Here is an 18298-nt window from a genome sequence, read left to right as displayed (position 1 = left end):
GTGGTCCTGTATTGTAATGAGAGGGTAACTGGGTGGTCCTGTATTGTAATGAGAGGGTAACTGGGTGGTCCAGTATTGTAATGAGAGGGTAACTGGGTGGTCCTGTACTGTAATGAGAGGGTAACAGTATTGTAATGCGAGGGTAACAGTATTTTAATGAGAAGGTAACTGGGTGGTCCTGTACTGTAATGAGAGGGTAACTGGGTGGTCCTGTACTGTAATGAGAGGGTAACTGGGTGGTCCTGTATTGTAATGAGAGGGTAACAGTATTGTAATGAGAGGGTAACTGGGTGGTCCAGTATTGTAATGAGAAGGTAACTGGGTGGTCCTGTGTTGTAATGAGAGGGTAACTTGGTGGTTCTGTATTGTAATGAGAGGGTAACTGGGTGGTCCAGTATTGTAATGAGAGGGTAACAGTATTGTAATGAGAGGGTAACAGTATTGCCATGAGAGGGTAACAGTATTGTAATGAGAGGGTAACTGGGTGGTCCTGTACTGTAATGAGAAGGTAACTGGGTGGTCCTGTATTGTAATGAGAGGGTAACTGGGTGGTCCTGTATTGTAATGAGAGGGTAACTGGGTGGTCCTGTACTGTAATGAGAGGGTAACTGGGTGGTCCAGTATTGTAATGACAGGGTAACTGGGTGGTCCTGTTTTGTAATGAGAGGGTAACTGGGTGGTCCTGTTTTGTAATGAGAGGGTAACTGGGTGGTCCAGTATTGTAATGAGAGGGTAACTGGGTGGTCCTGTACTGTAATGAGAGGGTAACTGGGTAGTCCAGTATTGTAATGAGTGGGTAACTGGGTGGTCCTGTATTGTAATGAGAGGGTAACTGGGTGGTCCAGTATTGTAATGAGAGGGTAAATGGGTGGTCCAGTATTGTAATGAGAGGGTAACAGTATTTTAATGAGAAGGTAACTGGGTGGTCCTGTATTGTAATGAGAGGGTAACAGTATTGTAATGAGAGGGTAACTGGGTGGTCCAGTATTGTAATGAGAAGGTAACTGGGTGGTCCAGTATTGTAATGAGAGGGTAACTGGGTGGTCCTGTACTGTAATGAGAGGGTAACTGGGTGGTCCAGTATTGTAATGAGAGGGTAACTGGGTGGTCCAGTATTGTAATGAGAAGGTAACTGGGTGGTCCTGTATTGTAATGAGAGGGTAACTGGGTGATCCAGTATTGTAATGAGAGGGTAACCTTGTGGTCCTGTACTGTAATGAGAGGGTAACCTTGTGGTCCTGTACTGTAATGAGAGGGTAACCTTGTGGTCCTGTACTGTAATGAGAGGGTAACCTTGTGGTCCTGTACTGTAATGAGAGGGTAACCTTGTGGTCCTGTACTGTAATGAGAGGGTAACCTTGTGGTCCTGTACTGTAATGAGAGGGTAACCTTGTGGTCCTGTACTGTAATGAGAGGGTAACCTTGTGGTCCTGTACTGTAATGAGAGGGTAACCTGTGGTCCTGTACTGTAATGAGAGGGTAACCTTGTGGTCCTGTACTGTAATGAGAGGGTAACCTTGTGGTCCTGTACTGTAATGAGAGGGTAACCTTGTGGTCCTGTACTGTAATGAGAGGGTAACCTTGTGGTCCTGTACTGTAATGAGAGGGTAACTGGGTGATCCAGTACTGTAATGAGAGGGTAACTGGGTGGTCCTGTACTGTAATGAGAGGGTAACTGGGTGGTCCAGTATTGTAATGAGAGGGTAACTGGGTGGTCCAGTATTGTAATGAGAAGGTAACTGGGTGGTCCTGTATTGTAATGAGAGGGTAACTGGGTGATCCAGTACTGTAATGAGAGGGTAACCTTGTGGTCCTGTACTGTAATGAGAGGGTAACCTTGTGGTCCTGTACTGTAATGAGAGGGTAACCTTGTGGTCCTGTACTGTAATGAGAGGGTAACTGGGTGATCCAGTACTGTAATATGAGAGGGTAACCTTGTGGTCCTGTACTGTAATGACAGGGTAACCTTGTGGTCCAGTACTGTAATGAGAGGGTAACCTTGTGGTCCTGTACTGTAATGAGAGGGTAACTGGGTGATCCAGTACTGTAATGAGAGGGTAACCTTGTGGTCCTGTACTGTAATGAGAGGGTAACTGGGTGGTCCAGTACTGTAATGAGAGGGTAACCTTGTGGTCCTGTACTGTAATGAGAGGGTAACCTTGTGGTCCTGTACTGTAATGAGAGGGTAACTGGGTGGTCCAGTACTGTAATGAGAGGGTAACCTGGTCCAGTACTGTAATGAGAGGGTAACTGGGTGGTCCAGTACTGTAATGAGAGGGTAACCTTGTGGTCCTGTACTGTAATGAGAGGGTAACCTTGTGGTCCAGTACTGTAATGAGAGGGTAACCTTGTGGTCCTGTACTGTAATGAGAGGGTAACCTTGTGGTCCTGTACTGTATTGAGAGGGTAACCTTGTGGTCCTGTACTGTAATGAGAGGGTAACTGGGTGGTCCTGTACTGTAATGAGAGGGTAACTGGGTGGTCCTGTACTGTATTGAGAGGGTAACCTTGTGGTCCTGTACTGTAATGAGAGGGTAACTGGGTGGTCCTGTACTGTATTGAGAGGGTAACTGGGTGGTCCAGTACTGTAATGAGAGGGTAACTGGGTGATCCAGTACTGTAATGAGAGGGTAACCTTGTGGTCCTGTATTGTAATGAGAGGGTAACCTTGTGGTCCTGTATTGTAATGAGAGGGTAACCTTGTGGTCCTGTATTGTAATGAGAGGGTAACCTTGTGGTCCTGTATTGTAATGAGAGGGTAACCTTGTGGTCCTGTATTGTAATGAGAGGGTAACTGGGTGATCCAGTACTGTAATGAGAGGGTAACCTTGTGGTCCTGTACTGTAATGAGAGGGTAACCTTGTGGTCCTGTATTGTAATGAGAGGGTAACCTTGTGGTCCTGTATTGTAATGAGAGGGTAACCTTGTGGTCCTGTATTGTAATGAGAGGGTAACCTTGTGGTCCTGTATTGTAATGAGAGGGTAACCTTGTGGTCCTGTACTGTAATGACAGGGTAACCTTGTGGTCCAGTACTGTAATGAGAGGGTAACCTTGTGGTCCAGTACTGTAATGAGAGGGTAACCTTGTGGTCCAGTACTGTAATGACAGGGTAACCTTGTGGTCCTGTACTGTAATGAGAGGGTAACCTTGTGGTCCAGTACTGTAATGAGAGGGTAACTGGGTGGTCCAGTACTGTAATGAGAGGGTAACCTTGTGGTCCTGTACTGTATTGAGAGGGTAACTGGGTGGTCCAGTACTGTAATGAGAGGGTAACCTTGTGGTCCTGTACTGTAATGAGAGGGTAACCTTGTGATCCAGTACTGTAAAGAGAGGGTAACCTTGTGGTCCTGTACTGTAATGAGAGGGTAACCTTGTGGTCCTGTACTGTAATGAGAGGGTAACTGGGTGATCCAGTACTGTAATGAGAGGGTAACTGGGTGGTCCTGTACTGTAATGAGAGGGTAACCTTGTGGTCCTGTACTGTAATGAGAGGGTAACCTTGTGGTCCTGTACTGTAATGAGAGGGTAACCTTGTGGTCCTGTATTGTAATGAGAGGGTAACCTTGTGGTCCTGTATTGTAATGAGAGGGTAACCTTGTGGTCCTGTATTGTAATGAGAGGGTAACCTTGTGGTCCTGTACTGTAATGAGAGGGTAACCTTGTGGTCCTGTATTGTAATGAGAGGGTAACCTTGTGGTCCTGTACTGTAATGACAGGGTAACCTTGTGGTCCTGTATTGTAATGAGAGGGTAACCTTGTGGTCCTGTATTGTAATGAGAGGGTAACCTTGTGGTCCTGTATTGTAATGAGAGGGTAACCTTGTGGTCCTGTATTGTAATGAGAGGGTAACCTTGTGGTCCTGTATTGTAATGAGAGGGTAACCTTGTGGTCCTGTATTGTAATGAGAGGGTAACCTTGTGGTCCTGTACTGTAATGACAGGGTAACCTTGTGGTCCAGTACTGTAATGAGAGGGTAACCTTGTGGTCCTGTACTGTAATGAGAGGGTAACTGGGTGATCCAGTACTGTAATGAGAGGGTAACCTTGTGGTCCTGTACTGTAATGAGAGGGTAACTGGGTGGTCCAGTACTGTAATGAGAGGGTAACCTTGTGGTCCTGTACTGTAATGAGAGGGTAACCTTGTGGTCCTGTACTGTAATGAGAGGGTAACTGGGTGGTCCAGTACTGTAATGAGAGGGTAACTGGGTGGTCCAGTACTGTAATGAGAGGATTAACTGGGTGGTCCAGTACTGTAATGAGAGGGTAACCTTGTGGTCCTGTACTGTAATGAGAGGGTAACCTTGTGGTCCAGTACTGTAATGAGAGGGTAACCTTGTGGTCCTGTACTGTAATGAGAGGGTAACCTTGTGGTCCTGTACTGTATTGAGAGGGTAACCTTGTGGTCCTGTACTGTAATGAGAGGGTAACTGGGTGGTCCTGTACTGTAATGAGAGGGTAACTGGGTGGTCCTGTACTGTATTGAGAGGGTAACCTTGTGGTCCTGTACTGTAATGAGAGGGTAACTGGGTGGTCCTGTACTGTATTGAGAGGGTAACTGGGTGGTCCAGTACTGTAATGAGAGGGTAACTGGGTGATCCAGTACTGTAATGAGAGGGTAACTGGGTGATCCAGTACTGTAATGAGAGGGTAACCTTGTGGTCCTGTACTGTAATGAGAGGGTAACCTTGTGGTCCTGTATTGTAATGAGAGGGTAACCTTGTGGTCCTGTATTGTAATGAGAGGGTAACCTTGTGGTCCTGTATTGTAATGAGAGGGTAACCTTGTGGTCCTGTATTGTAATGAGAGGGTAACCTTGTGGTCCTGTACTGTAATGACAGGGTAACCTTGTGGTCCAGTACTGTAATGAGAGGGTAACCTTGTGGTCCAGTACTGTAATGAGAGGGTAACCTTGTGGTCCAGTACTGTAATGACAGGGTAACCTTGTGGTCCTGTACTGTAATGAGAGGGTAACCTTGTGGTCCAGTACTGTAATGAGAGGGTAACTGGGTGGTCCAGTACTGTAATGAGAGGGTAACCTTGTGGTCCTGTACTGTATTGAGAGGGTAACTGGGTGGTCCAGTACTGTAATGAGAGGGTAACCTTGTGGTCCTGTACTGTAATGAGAGGGTAACCTTGTGATCCAGTACTGTAATGAGAGGGTAACCTTGTGGTCCTGTACTGTAATGAGAGGGTAACCTTGTGGTCCTGTACTGTAATGAGAGGGTAACTGGGTGATCCAGTACTGAATGAGGGTAACTGGGTGGTCCTGTACTGTAATGAGAGGGTAACCTTGTGGTCCTGTACTGTAATGAGAGGGTAACCTGTGGTCCTGTACTGTAATGAGAGGGTAACCTTGTGGTCCTGTATTGTAATGAGAGGGTAACCTTGTGGTCCTGTATTGTAATGAGAGGGTAACCTTGTGGTCCTGTATTGTAATGAGAGGGTAACCTTGTGGTCCTGTACTGTAATGAGAGGTAACCTTGTGGTCCTGTATTGTAATGAGAGGGTAACCTTGTGGTCCTGTACTGTAATGACAGGGTAACCTTGTGGTCCTGTATTGTAATGAGAGGGTAACCTTGTGGTCCTGTATTGTAATGAGAGGGTAACCTTGTGGTCCTGTATTGTAATGAGAGGGTAACCTTGTGGTCCTGTATTGTAATGAGAGGGGTAACCTTGTGGTCCTGTATTGTAATGAGAGGGTAACCTGTGGTCCTGTAATGAGAGGGTAACCTTGTGGTCCTGTACTGTAATGAGAGGGTAACCTTGTGGTCCTGTATTGTAATGAGAGGGAACCTTGTGGTCCTGTATTGTAATGAGAGGGTAACCTGTGGTCCTGTATTGTAATGTAATGAGAGGGTAACCTTGTGGTCCAGTACTGTAATGAGAGGGTAACTGGGTGGTCCTGTATTGTAATGAGAGGGTAACTGGGTGGTCCTGTATTGTAATGAGAGGGTAACTGGGTGGTCCTGTAATGAGAGGTAACTGGTAATGAGAGAGGGTAACTGGGTGGTCCTGTATTGTAATGAGAGGGTAACCTTGTGGTCCTGTATTGTAATGAGAGGGTAACCTTGTGGTCCTGTATTGTAATGAGAGGGTAACCTTGTGGTCCTGTATTGTAATGAGAAGGTAACCTTGTGGTCCTGTACTGTAATGACAGGGTAACCTTGTGGTCCAGTACTGTAATGAGAGGGTAACTGGGTGGTCCTGTATTGTAATGAGAGGGTAACTGGGTGGTCCTGTATTGTAATGAGAGGGTAACTGGGTGGTCCTGTATTGTAATGAGAGGGTAACTGGGTGGTCCTGTATTGTAATGAGAGGGTAACCTTGTGGTCCTGTACTGTAATGACAGGGTAACCTTGTGGTCCTGTATTGTAATGAGAGGGTAACCTTGTGGTCCTGTATTGTAATGAGAGGGTAACCTTGTGGTCCTGTACTGTAATGAGAGGGTAACCTTGTGGTCCTGTATTGTAATGAGAGGGTAACCTTGTGGTCCTGTATTGTAATGAGAGGGTAACCTTGTGGTCCTGTACTGTAATGAGAGGGTAACCTTGTGGTCCTGTACTGTAATGAGAGGGTAACCTTGTGGTCCTGTATTGTAATGAGAGGGTAACCTGTGGTCCTGTACTGTAATGAGAGGGTAACCTTGTGGTCCTGTACTGTAATGAGAGGGTAACCTTGTGGTCCTGTATTGTAATGAGAGGGTAACCTTGTGGTCCTGTATTGTAATGAGAGGGTAACCTTGGGTCCTGTACTGTAATGAGAGGGTAACCTTGTGGTCCTGTATTGTAATGACAGGGTAACCTTGTGGTCCTGTATTGTAATGAGAGGGTAACCTTGTGGTCCTGTACTGTAATGAGAGGGTAACCTTGTGGTCCTGTATTGTAATGAGAGGGTAACCTTGTGGTCCTGTATTGTAATGAGAGGGTAACCTTGTGGTCCTGTACTGTAATGAGAGGGTAACCTTGTGGTCCTGTACTGTAATGAGAGGGTAACCTTGTGGTCCTGTATTGTAATGAGAGGGTAACCTTGTGGTCCAGTACTGTAATGAGAGGGTAACTGGGTGGTCCTGTATTGTAATGAGAGGGTAACTGGGTGGTCCTGTATTGTAATGAGAGGGTAACTGGGTGGTCCTGTATTGTAATGAGAGGGTAACTGGGTGGTCCTGTATTGTAATGAGAGGGTAACCTTGTGGTCCTGTATTGTAATGAGAGGGTAACCTTGTGGTCCTGTAGGAGAGGGTAACCTTGTGGTCCTGTACTGTAATGAGAGGGTAACCTTGTGGTCCTGTACTGTAATGAGAGGGTAACCTTGTGGTCCTGTATTGTAATGAGAGGGTAACTGGGTGGTCCTGTACTGTAATGAGAGGGTAACCTTGTGGTCCAGTACTGTAATGAGAGGGTAACCTTGTGGTCCTGTACTGTAATGAGAGGGTAACCTTGTGGTCCAGTACTGTAATGAGAGGGTAACCTTGTGGTCCTGTACTGTAATGAGAGGGTAACCTTGTGGTCCTGTACTGTAATGAGAGGGTAACCTTGTGGTCCTGTATTGTAATGAGAGGGTAACTGGGTGGTCCTGTACTGTATTGAGAGGGTAACCTTGTGGTCCTGTACTGTATTGAGAGGGTAACCTTGTGGTCCAGTACTGTAATGAGAGGGTAACCTTGTGGTCCTGTATTGTAATGAGAGGGTAACCTTGTGGTCCTGTACTGTAATGAGAGGGTAACCTTGTGGTCCAGTACTGTAATGAGAGGGTAACCTTGTGGTCCTGTATTGTAATGAGAGGGTAACCTTGTGGTCCTGTACTGTAATGAGAGGGTAACCTTGTGGTCCTGTACTGTAATGAGAGGGTAACCTTGTGGTCCTGTATTGTAATGAGAGGGTAACCTTGTGGTCCTGTACTGTAATGAGAGGGTAACCTTGTGGTCCTGTACTGTAATGAGAGGGTAACCTTGTGGTCCTGTACTGTAATGAGAGGGTAACCTTGTGGTCCTGTACTGTAATGAGAGGGTAACCTTGTGGTCCTGTACTGTAATGAGAGGGTAACCTTGTGGTCCTGTACTGTAATGAGAGGGTAACCTTGTGGTCCTGTACTGTAATGAGAGGGTAACCTTGTGGTCCTGTACTGTAATGAGAGGGTAACCTTGTGGTCCTGTACTGTAATGAGAGGGTAACCTTGTGGTCCTGTACTGTAATGAGAGGGTAACCTTGTGGTCCTGTATTGTAATGAGAGGGTAACCTTGTGGTCCTGTACTGTAATGAGAGGTAACCTTGGTCCTGTGGTCCTGTACTGTAATGAGAGGGTAACCTTGTGGTCCTGTATTGTAATGAGAGGGTAACCTTGTGGTCCTGTATTGTAATGAGAGGGTAACCTTGTGGTCCTGTATTGTAAATGTAATGAGGGGGTAACCTTGTGGTCCTGTATTGTAATGAGAGGGTAACCTTGTGGTCCTGTATTGTAATGAGAGGGTAACCCTGTACTTGTGGTCCTGTACTGTAATGAGAGGGTAACCTTGTGGTCCTGTATTGTAATGAGAGGGTAACCTTGTGGTCCTGTACTGTAATGAGAGGGTAACCTTGTGGTCCTGTACTGTAATGAGAGGGTAACCTTGTGGTCCTGTACTGTAATGAGAACCTTGGGTAAATGAGAGGGTAACCTTGTGGTCCTGTACTGTAATGAGAGGGTAACCTTGTGGTCCTGTACTGTAATGAGAGGGTAACCTTGTGGTCCTGTATGTAATGAGAGGGTAACCTTGTGGTCCTGTACTGTAATGAGAGGGTAACCTTGTGGTCCTGTACTGTAATGAGAGGGTAACCTTGTGGTCCTGTATGTAATGAGAGGGTAACCTTGTGGTCCTGTACTGTAATGAGAGGGTAACCTTGTGGTCCTGTATTGTAATGAGAGGGTAACCTTGTGGTCCTGTATTGTAATGAGAGGGTAACCTTGTGGTCCTGTATTGTAATGAGAGGGTAACCTTGTGGTCCTGTACTGTAATGAGAGGGTAATGAATGAGGGTAACCTTGTGGTCCTGTACTGTAATGAGAGGGTAACCTTGTGGTCCTGTATTGTAATGAGAGGGTAACCTTGTGGTCCTGTACTGTAATGAGAGGGTAACCTTGTGGTCCTGTACTGTAATGAGAGGGTAACCTTGTGGTCCTGTACTGTAATGAGAGGGTAACCTTGTGGTCCTGTACTGTAATGAGAGGGTAACCTTGTGGTCCTGTATTGTAATGAGAGGGTAACCTTGTGGTCCTGTACTGTAATGAGAGGGTAACCTTGTGGTCCTGTACTGTAATGAGAGGGTAACCTTGTGGTCCTGTACTGTAATGAGAATGGAGATTATTATTCAGTAAGTTGTTTTCCTCTCCTTGTCTCCTCTTGTCTCCTCTCCTTGTCCCCTCTTCTCGGGGGACTTCTTCTCAGCTTTCTCCTCCTCCTTTCATCCCCCTTTCATCCTCCTTCTTCTCCTTCTTCCTCCTTTCCTCCTCCTTTATTCCTCCTTTCCTTCTCCTTCTTCTCCTCCCTTCCTCTTCCTTTCCTTCTCATTTCCTCCTCCTTCTTCACCTCCTTTCCTCCTCCTTTCATCCTCCTTCTTCTCCTCCTTCTTCTCCTCCTTTCCTCCTCTTTTCATCCTCATTTCCTCCTCCTTTCTTCCTCCTTCTTATCCTCCTTTCCTCCTCCTTTCATCCTCCTTTCATCCTCCTTATTCTCCCCATTTCATCCCCCTTTCATCCTCCTCCTTTCCTCCTCCTTCTTCTCCTCCTTTCCCCCTCCTTTCTTCCTCCTTTCTTCCTCCTTTCCTTCTCCTTCTTCTCCTCCTTTCATCCTCCTTCTTTTCCTCCTTTCCGCCTCTATCCCTCCTCCTTTCATCCTCCTTCTTCTCCTCCTTTCCTCCTCCTCTCATCCCCCTTCTTCTCCTCCCTTTCTCCTCCTACTCCTCTCTTTGGACTGAAATCCTCCTTCTCCAGAATGTTAACAGACAAAAGCCTGTTTTTCTCCTGCTCCTCCTTTCTTCTTTCCTTTCTTATTTCCTTCTTCTTCTCCTCATTCTGTTTGTAACCATATCACACACTCTCCTGCTCACTCTCCTTCTCCCTAGATGAAGACCGTTATACTGTCAGCGCTCAGCATAGCCGCCAAATTAGACAGACCTCAGCCCTGTCTCGCTCTAGTATCTCTCTCTTCTCTTTCTGTTTGTCTCTCTCTCTCTTCTATCTCTTCTCTCTCTCTTCTCTCTTTCTTCTCTCTTTCTGCTCTCTCTCTTCTCTCTTTCTGCTCTCTCTCTCTCTATTCCTTTTGCTCTATCTCTCTATTTATCTCTCTCTCTCTCACACTCTCTCTCACACACACTTTCTGCCACCAGGGCTCCTGCGTTGTGAGGTTCTTACTGGGAGGAGAGGACCAGTTCTACAGTGAGCCCTGCTGTTACCCCTGCTGCTGTCTGTCATTTGAAAAGACAGACATAAAAGAGTCTCTGTATCAACACAATGTCTCTGTCCCGAGACGCTGCAAATATGAACACATTCCACAACTCCTTCGTTGTTATTTTAATGTTTCTAAAATACAGCATGTAAACAAGTGAATGCATTATGTATGGTCCATAGATACAATAAATATAATACAGCTATATGTCCATGTGTGCTTATGTGAGACTGTCTTTAAAATGATTCCTCACAGTAAGTGAATAACTATGGAGATGACTCGGGTGACAACCTTGCTACTTTGATTATGGTAGGGATTTATAAAAGCTTTTGAAATAGGTGTCTTGCACGGTTTCATTTTCTCCCGCCGCCTCTCTCTTTCTCACTCCGTCAGCGTATAGACAAGGCGGTAGCTGTGATGGAATGGAATCATTGCTTCGTCTGTCATTGCTGCTTCTCCACTCTGGCAGCGGAGATAAGGGGAGAGGGAGAGGGAGAGGAGAGAGGGAGAGGAGAGAGGGAGAGGAGAGAGAGAGACAGAGCGAGAGAGAGAGCGAGAGAGAGAGACAGAGACAGAGAGAGAGAGAGAGAGAGAGAGAGAGAGAGAGAGAGACAGACAGAGACAGAGAGAGAGAGAGAGAGAGAGAGAGAGAGAGAGAGAGAGAGAGAGAGAGACAGAGACAGAGAGGAGAGAGAGAGAGAGAGAGAGAGAGAGAGAGAGAGGAGAGGGAGAGGAGAGAGACAGAGACAGAGACAGAGAGAGAGAGAGAGGGAGAGAGAGAGAGACAGAGACAGAGACAGAGAGAGAGAGAGAGAGAGAGAGAGAGAGAGAGAGAGAGAGAGAGAGAGAGGGAGAGAGAGAGAGACAGAGAGAGAGAGAGAGAGAGAGAGAGAGAGAGAGAGAGAGAGACAGAGACAGAGACAGAGAGAGAGAGAGAGAGAGAGAGAGAGAGAGAGAGGCAAAGAAAGAGAGGCAAAGAGGGAGAGAAGGACAGAAATAGAAAGAGAGGAGAGGACAGAGAGAGAAAGAATGAGACCGAGAAAGAGAGAGAAATCCCATTCCATAAAGGCTTCCGTCTTGCCACGGTGCTGTGGATGAAAACAGTTTCCTGTCTGGAGATGCATCGTAATTCCTGTCCTCTCCAAAGCCTATTACCCCTCAGCCTGAGATTGCTGCTGCAGGTGTGAGTCACAAACAGCACCCCATTCCCTATGTAGTGTACTACTTTTGACCAGAGCCCTATGGCCCCTGGTGAAAGGTAGAGCACTATAAATGTAATAGGGGTGTCATTTTGGACGGACCCGTGGAATCTACGCCAGACCAGAATGTGATGATTGAACTCTGATTTAAGAAGGCAGGCATGGAGAAAGATGTAGACTTCTCAACACTACTGTGGGCTGGGGCATCCTGAACATTTCTGAATACCACAATAATGCCTATGCTCTCTGTATAAAACCAAACTGGGTTCAACTACTATTTGAAATCATTTCAAATGCTGTATCTGTGATTCGTTGATTTTGGACGTTTCCTAACCAATTGTTCTATTTGTGTTGTTTTTTAGCTGATCTTAACTTTATTTTGTACATAATGTTTTCGCCATTTGATTCCTAAAAGAGCTTCTGGACATCAGAATAGCTCATCACTAACCTCTATTTACATGAGGACTTCTACTTCAGTGAGTCGGAGACGAAAGACATATCGATTGTCCCCAAACCCAAATCTCCCACACTCGAAGGAGGAAGAGCCAGTGCTTGTAGAGGCCGGCGAGCAGGATACCTGACGAAACTACGTCGGAGATAAATCGCCTCTACCCTCCGTTCTATTGGCGAAATTACAATCACTGGAGAATAAACTGGATGAGCTCTGTTCGAGACTAACCTACCAACGTGATCTGAAGCTGTAATATCCTATAAATATGTTGCTGTTTTTTCTGTACATTGGCAGGACAGAACGGGGAAGATCGGGGAAGGTGGCGTATGTCTCTTTCTTAATAACAATCTTTAATATTAAGGAAGTATTAAGGTTCTGTTTCTTAGAATACCTCATTATAAGCTGCAGACCATACTATTTACCAAGAGAGTTTTTCTATACAACGAGCTGTATGGTGATGGTCATAACCCATCAAGAGAATGCTGATCCAGATGCGGCGCTCCTAGTGGCTGGTGACTTTAATGCAGGAAAACTGAAATCAATCTTATCTCATTTCTATCATCATGTGACCTGTGAAACTAGAGGGGGAAAAAACCTCTAGATCACCTTTACTCCACACTTTCCCCTTCGCCCTCCATTTGGCAAATCTGACTATAACTCTATCCTCCTGATTCCTGCTTACAAGCAAAAACTCAAACAGGAAGTACCAGTGACACGATCAGTACGGAGTTAGTCAGATGAACCAGATGCTACACAACAGAACTGTTTCGCTAGCACAGACTGGAATATGTTTTGGGATTCACCCGATGGCATTACCACATCAGTCACCGACTTCATTAATAAAGTACGTACATATCCCAACCAGAAGCCATGGATTACAGGCAACATCCGCACTGAGATAAAGGCTAGAGCTGCCTCTTTTAAAGGAGTGGGACACTAATCTGGGTTCTTATATAAGAAATCCAGCTGAGCCCTCTGATGAACAATCAACGCTATGAATCCTACTACACCGGCTCTGATGCTCATCGGATGTGGCAGGAGACGGATGCCAAAGGGAAACCCAGTGACATGAGCCTAACAGATGAGCCTTCAGAAAGTGTTCATTGGTTTACAGCGTCAATTCAAAATGGATTAAATGGGGAAAAAATATCTCACTCATCTGCACACAATACCCCATAATGGTTTTTTTTTGTTGCATTATTTTAGTGTTGCCAACAGGATGCATTCTTTGGATTATTTGTATTCTGTACAGGCTTCCTTCTTTTAACTCTGTCAATTAGGTTAGTAATTGTTGTTGATCCTTCCTCAGTTTTCTTCTATCACAGCCATTAAACTCTGTAACTGTTTTAAAGTCACCATTGGCCTCATGGTGAAATCCCTGAGCGGTTTCCTTCCTCTCTGGCAACTGAGTTTGGAAGGTCACCTGTATCTTTGTAGTGACTGGGTGTATTGATACACCATCCAATATGTAATTAATAACTTCCTCAAAGGGATATTCAATGTCTGCTTTATTTATTTTTATCCATCTACCAACAGCTGCCCTTCTGTGTGAGGCATTGAATCTATGTTTAAAATCCATCGAAATCGACTGAGGGACCTTACAGATAATTGTATGTTTGGGGTACAGAGATGAGGTAGTCACAAACAAATTATGTTAAACACAATATTGCCCATACAACTTACTCTGCATTCGGAAAGTATTCAGACCCCTTCCCTTTTTCCACATTTTGTTCGCCTTATTCTAAAATTGATTAAATAAAATGTTTTCCTAATGAATCTACACACAATACCCCACATTGACACAAGCATAAACGTTGTTTTTTGGGGGGAAATGTTGCTAATGTATTACAAATAAAAACTGAAATACCTTATTGACAAAAGTACTCAAACCCTTTGCTATGAGACTCAAAATTGAGCTCAGCTGCATCCTGTTTCCATTGATCATCCTTGAAGTGTTTCTACAACATGATTGGTGGCTATGTGATAAATTAAATTGATTGGACATGATTTGGAAAGGCACACACCTGTCGGTATAAGGTCAATCATTTGACAGTGCATGTCAGAACAAAAGCCAAGCTATGAGGTCGAAAGAATTATCCATAGAGCTCCAAGACAGGATTGTGTCGATATAACAGTATAACTTTAGACCGTCCCCTCGCCCATACCCGGGCCCGAACCAGGGACTCTCTGCACACAACAGTCACCCTCGAAGCATCGTTACCCATCGCTCCACAAAAGCCACGATCTGGGGAAGGGTGCCAAAACATTTCTCCAGCATTGAAGGTCCCCAAGAGTACAGTGGCCTCCATCATTCTTAAATGGAAGAAGTTTGGAACCACCAAGACTCTTCCTAGAGCTTAACACCCGACCAAACTAAGCAGTCGGGGGGGAAGGGCCTTGATCAGGGAGGTGACCAAGAAACTGATGGACACTCTGACAGAGCTCCACAGTTCCTCTGTAGAGAAACTTCCAGAAGGACAACCAAACTTCCAGAAGGACAACCATCTCTGCAGCACTCCACCAATCAGGCCTTTGTGGTAGAGTGGCCAGACGGAAGCCACTCCTCAGTAAAAGACAAATTATATCCCGCTTGGATTTTGCCAAACGGCACCTAAAGGAATTTCAGACCATGAAATAGAAGATTCTCTGGTATGATGAAACCAATGTTATTCGGCGGCAGGGAATGGGAGACTAGTCAGGATTAAGAGAAAGATGAACGGAGCAAAGTACAGAGAGATCCTTGATGAAAACCTGCTCAGGACCTAAGCCTGGGGTGAAGGTTCACCATCCAACAGGACAACGACCCTAAGCACACAATCAAGACAACGCAGGAGTCGATTCAGGACAAATCTCTGAATGTCCTTGAGCGGGCCAGCCAAAGCCCAGACTTAAACCCAGTGGAACAACTCTGGAGAGACCTGAAAAGAGATGTGCAGTGATGCTCCCCATCCAACCTGACAGAACTTGAGAGGATCTGCAGAGAAGAATGGGAGAACCTCCCCAAATACAGGTGTCAAATTAAAATCAAATCACATTTGATTTGAAACATACACGTGTTTAGCAGATGTTATTGCAGGTGTAGTGTTTTCTAGCTCCATCAGTGCAGTAATATCCAACAAGAAAAAATACACACAATCTAAAGTAAAGGAATGGAATTAGAATATATAAATATTTGGACGAGCAAAGTCAGAGCAGCATATACAGTAGAATAGGATATAATACATACGGTATATACAAATGAGATGAATATTGCAAAATATGTAAACATTATTAAAGTGACTAGTGTTCCCTTATTAAAGTAGCCAGTGATTTCAAGTCTGTATATAGGGCAGCAGCCTCTAATGTGCTAACGATGGCTATTTAATAGTTTGATGGCCTTGAGATAGATAGCTGTTTTTTTTAGACTCTCTTTGTCCCAGCTTTAATGCACCTGTACTGACCTCGCCTTCTGGATGATAATGGGGTGAACAGGCAGTGGCTCGGATGGTTGTTGTTCTTGATGATGTTTTTGGCCTTCCTTTGACATCGGGTGCTGTAGGTGTCCTGGAGGGCAGGCAGCTTGCCCCTGGTGATGCCTTGTGCAGACCGCATCACCCTCTGGAGATCCCTGTGGTTGCGAGCAGTGCAGGTGCTGTACCAGGCTGTGAAACAGTTCGACAGGATGCTCTCAATTGTGCATCTGTAAAAATGTGTGAAGGTTTTTGGTGACAAGACAAATTTCTTCAGCCTTCTAAGGTTGAAGAGGTGCTGTTGCGCGTTGTTCACCACACTGTCTGTGTGGGTGGACCATTTCAGTTTGTCAGTGATGTGTACGCCGAGAAACTTGAAGCTTTCCACCTTCTCCACTGCGGTCCTGTTGATGTGGATTGGGAAGGTGCTCCCTCTGCTGTTTCCTGAAGTCCACGATTAGCTCTTTAGTTTTGTTGATGTTGAGTGAGACGTTATTTTCCTGGCACCACACTCCCAGAGCCCTCACCTCCTCCATGTAGGCCGTGTCGTCGTTGTTGGTAATCAGGCCTACTACTGTTGTGTCATCTGTAAACTTGATGATTGAGTTGGAGGTGTGCGTGGCCACGCAGTCATCAAATCAAATCAAATGTATTTATATAGCCCTTCGTACATCAGCTGATATCTCAAAGTGCTGTACAGAAACCCAGCCTAAAACCCCAAACAGCAAGCAATGCAGGTGTAGAAGCACAGTGGCAGGGAAAAACTCTCTAGAAAGGCCAAAACCTAAATCAAATCAAATCAAATGTTATTTGTCACATACACATGGTTAGCAGATGTTAATGTGAGTGTAGCGAAATGCTTGTGCTTCTAGTTCCGACAATGCAGTGATAACCAACAAGTAATCTAACTAACAATTCTAAACTACTGTCTTATACACAGTGTAAGGGGATAAAGAATATGTACATAAGGATATATGAATGAGTGATGGTACAGAGCAGCATACAGTAGATGGTATCGAGTACAGTATATACATATGAGATGAGTATGTAGACAAAGTAAACAAAGTGGCATAGTTAAAGTGGCTAGTGATACATGTCTTACATAAGGATGCAGTCGATGATGTAGAGTACAGTATATACGTATGCATATGAGATGAATAATGTAGGGTAAGTAACATTATATAAGGTAGCATTGTTTAAAGTGGCTAGTGATATATTTACATCATTTCCCATCAATTCCCATTATTAAAGTGGCTGGAGTTGGGTCAGTGTCAATGACAGTGTGTTGGCAGCAGCCACTCAATGTTAGTGGTGGCCAAAACCTAGGAAGAAACCTAGAGAGGAACCAGGCTATGTGGGGTGGCCAGTCCTCTTCTGGCTGTGTCGGGTGGAGATTATAACAGAACATGGCCAAGATGTTCAAATGTTCATAAATGACCAGCATGGTCGAATAATAATAAGGCAGAATAGTTGAAACTGGAGCAGCAGCACGGCCAGGTGGACTGGGGACAGCAAGGAGTCATCATGTCAGGTAGTCCTGGGGCATGGTCCTAGGGCTCAGGTCCTCCGAGAGAGAGAAAGAAAGAGAGAAGGAGAGAATTAGAGAACGCACACTTAGATTCACACAGGACACCGAATAGGACAGATGAAGTACTCCAGATATAACAAACTGACACTAGCCCCCCGACACATAAACTACTGCAGCATAAATACTGGAGGCTGAGACAGGAGGGGTCAGGAGACACTGTGGCCCCATCCAAGGACACCCCCGGACAGGGCCAAACAGGAAGGATATAACCCCACCCACTTTGCCAAAGCACAGCCCCCACACCACTAGAGGGATATCTTCAACCACCAACTTACCATCCTGAGACAAGGCTGAGTATAGCCCACAAAGATCTCCGCCACAACCCAAGGGGGGGCGCCAACCCAGACAGGATGACCACATCAGTGAATCAACCCACTCAGGTGACGCACCCCTTCCAGCCAGTGACTCAGCCCCTGTAATAGGGTTAGAGGCAGAGAATCCCAGTGGAAAGAGGGGAACCATGTGAACAGGGAGTACAGGAGGAGTCTGAGCACGCACCCTTGTGTTTTTTCCTGCCTTCACCACCTGGGGGCAGCTCGTCAGGAAGTCCAGGACCCAATTGCACAGGGTAGGGTTCCGACCCAGGGCCTCGAGCTTAATGATGAGCTTGGAGGGTTCTGTGGTGTTGAATGCTGAGCTGTAGTCAATGAACAGCATTCTTACATATGTATTCCTCTTGTCCTGATGGGATATGACGGGACAGGGCAGTGTGCAGTGCAACGGCGATTTCATCGTCTGTGGATCTATTTGGGCGGTATACAAATTGAAGTGGGTCTAGGGTGATAGGTAGGGTAGACGTACCCCCCCCCAATGACGATGAGACAGCCTACAGGGAGGAGGTCAGAGACGTGCCAGGACAACAACCTCTCCGTCAACATCAGCAAAACAAAGGAGCTGATTATTGACAACAGGAAACGGGCGGTAGTGGAATAGCGGTAGTGGAATAGCAGTAGTGGAATAGCGGTAGTGGAATAGCAGTAGTGGAATAGCAGTAGTGGAATAGCGATAATGGAATAGCGGTAGTGGAATAGCGGTAGTGGAATAGCGGTAGTGGAATAGCGGTAGTGGAATAGCAGTAGTGGAATAGCGGTAGTGGAATAGCGGTAGTGGAATAGCGGTAGTGGAATAGCGGTAGTGGAATAGCGGTAGTGGAATAGCGGTAGTGGAATAGCGGTCGTGGAATAGCAGTATT

General features: G+C 45.6%; 1 pseudogene; it reads right to left on the bottom strand.

The window, feature by feature from the left end:
- Positions 1-17763, bottom strand: part of LOC115124738 (glyoxalase domain-containing protein 4-like) — a 49382-nt pseudogene extending 31619 nt beyond the window's left edge.
- Positions 17764-18298: the final 535 nt, after the last annotated feature.

Source organism: Oncorhynchus nerka, linkage group LG16, assembly GCF_034236695.1.
Source record: "Oncorhynchus nerka isolate Pitt River linkage group LG16, Oner_Uvic_2.0, whole genome shotgun sequence".
In the NCBI taxonomy this organism is placed as follows: domain Eukaryota; kingdom Metazoa; phylum Chordata; class Actinopteri; order Salmoniformes; family Salmonidae; genus Oncorhynchus; species Oncorhynchus nerka.
This window is presented reverse-complemented; position numbering and strand designations above follow the sequence as displayed.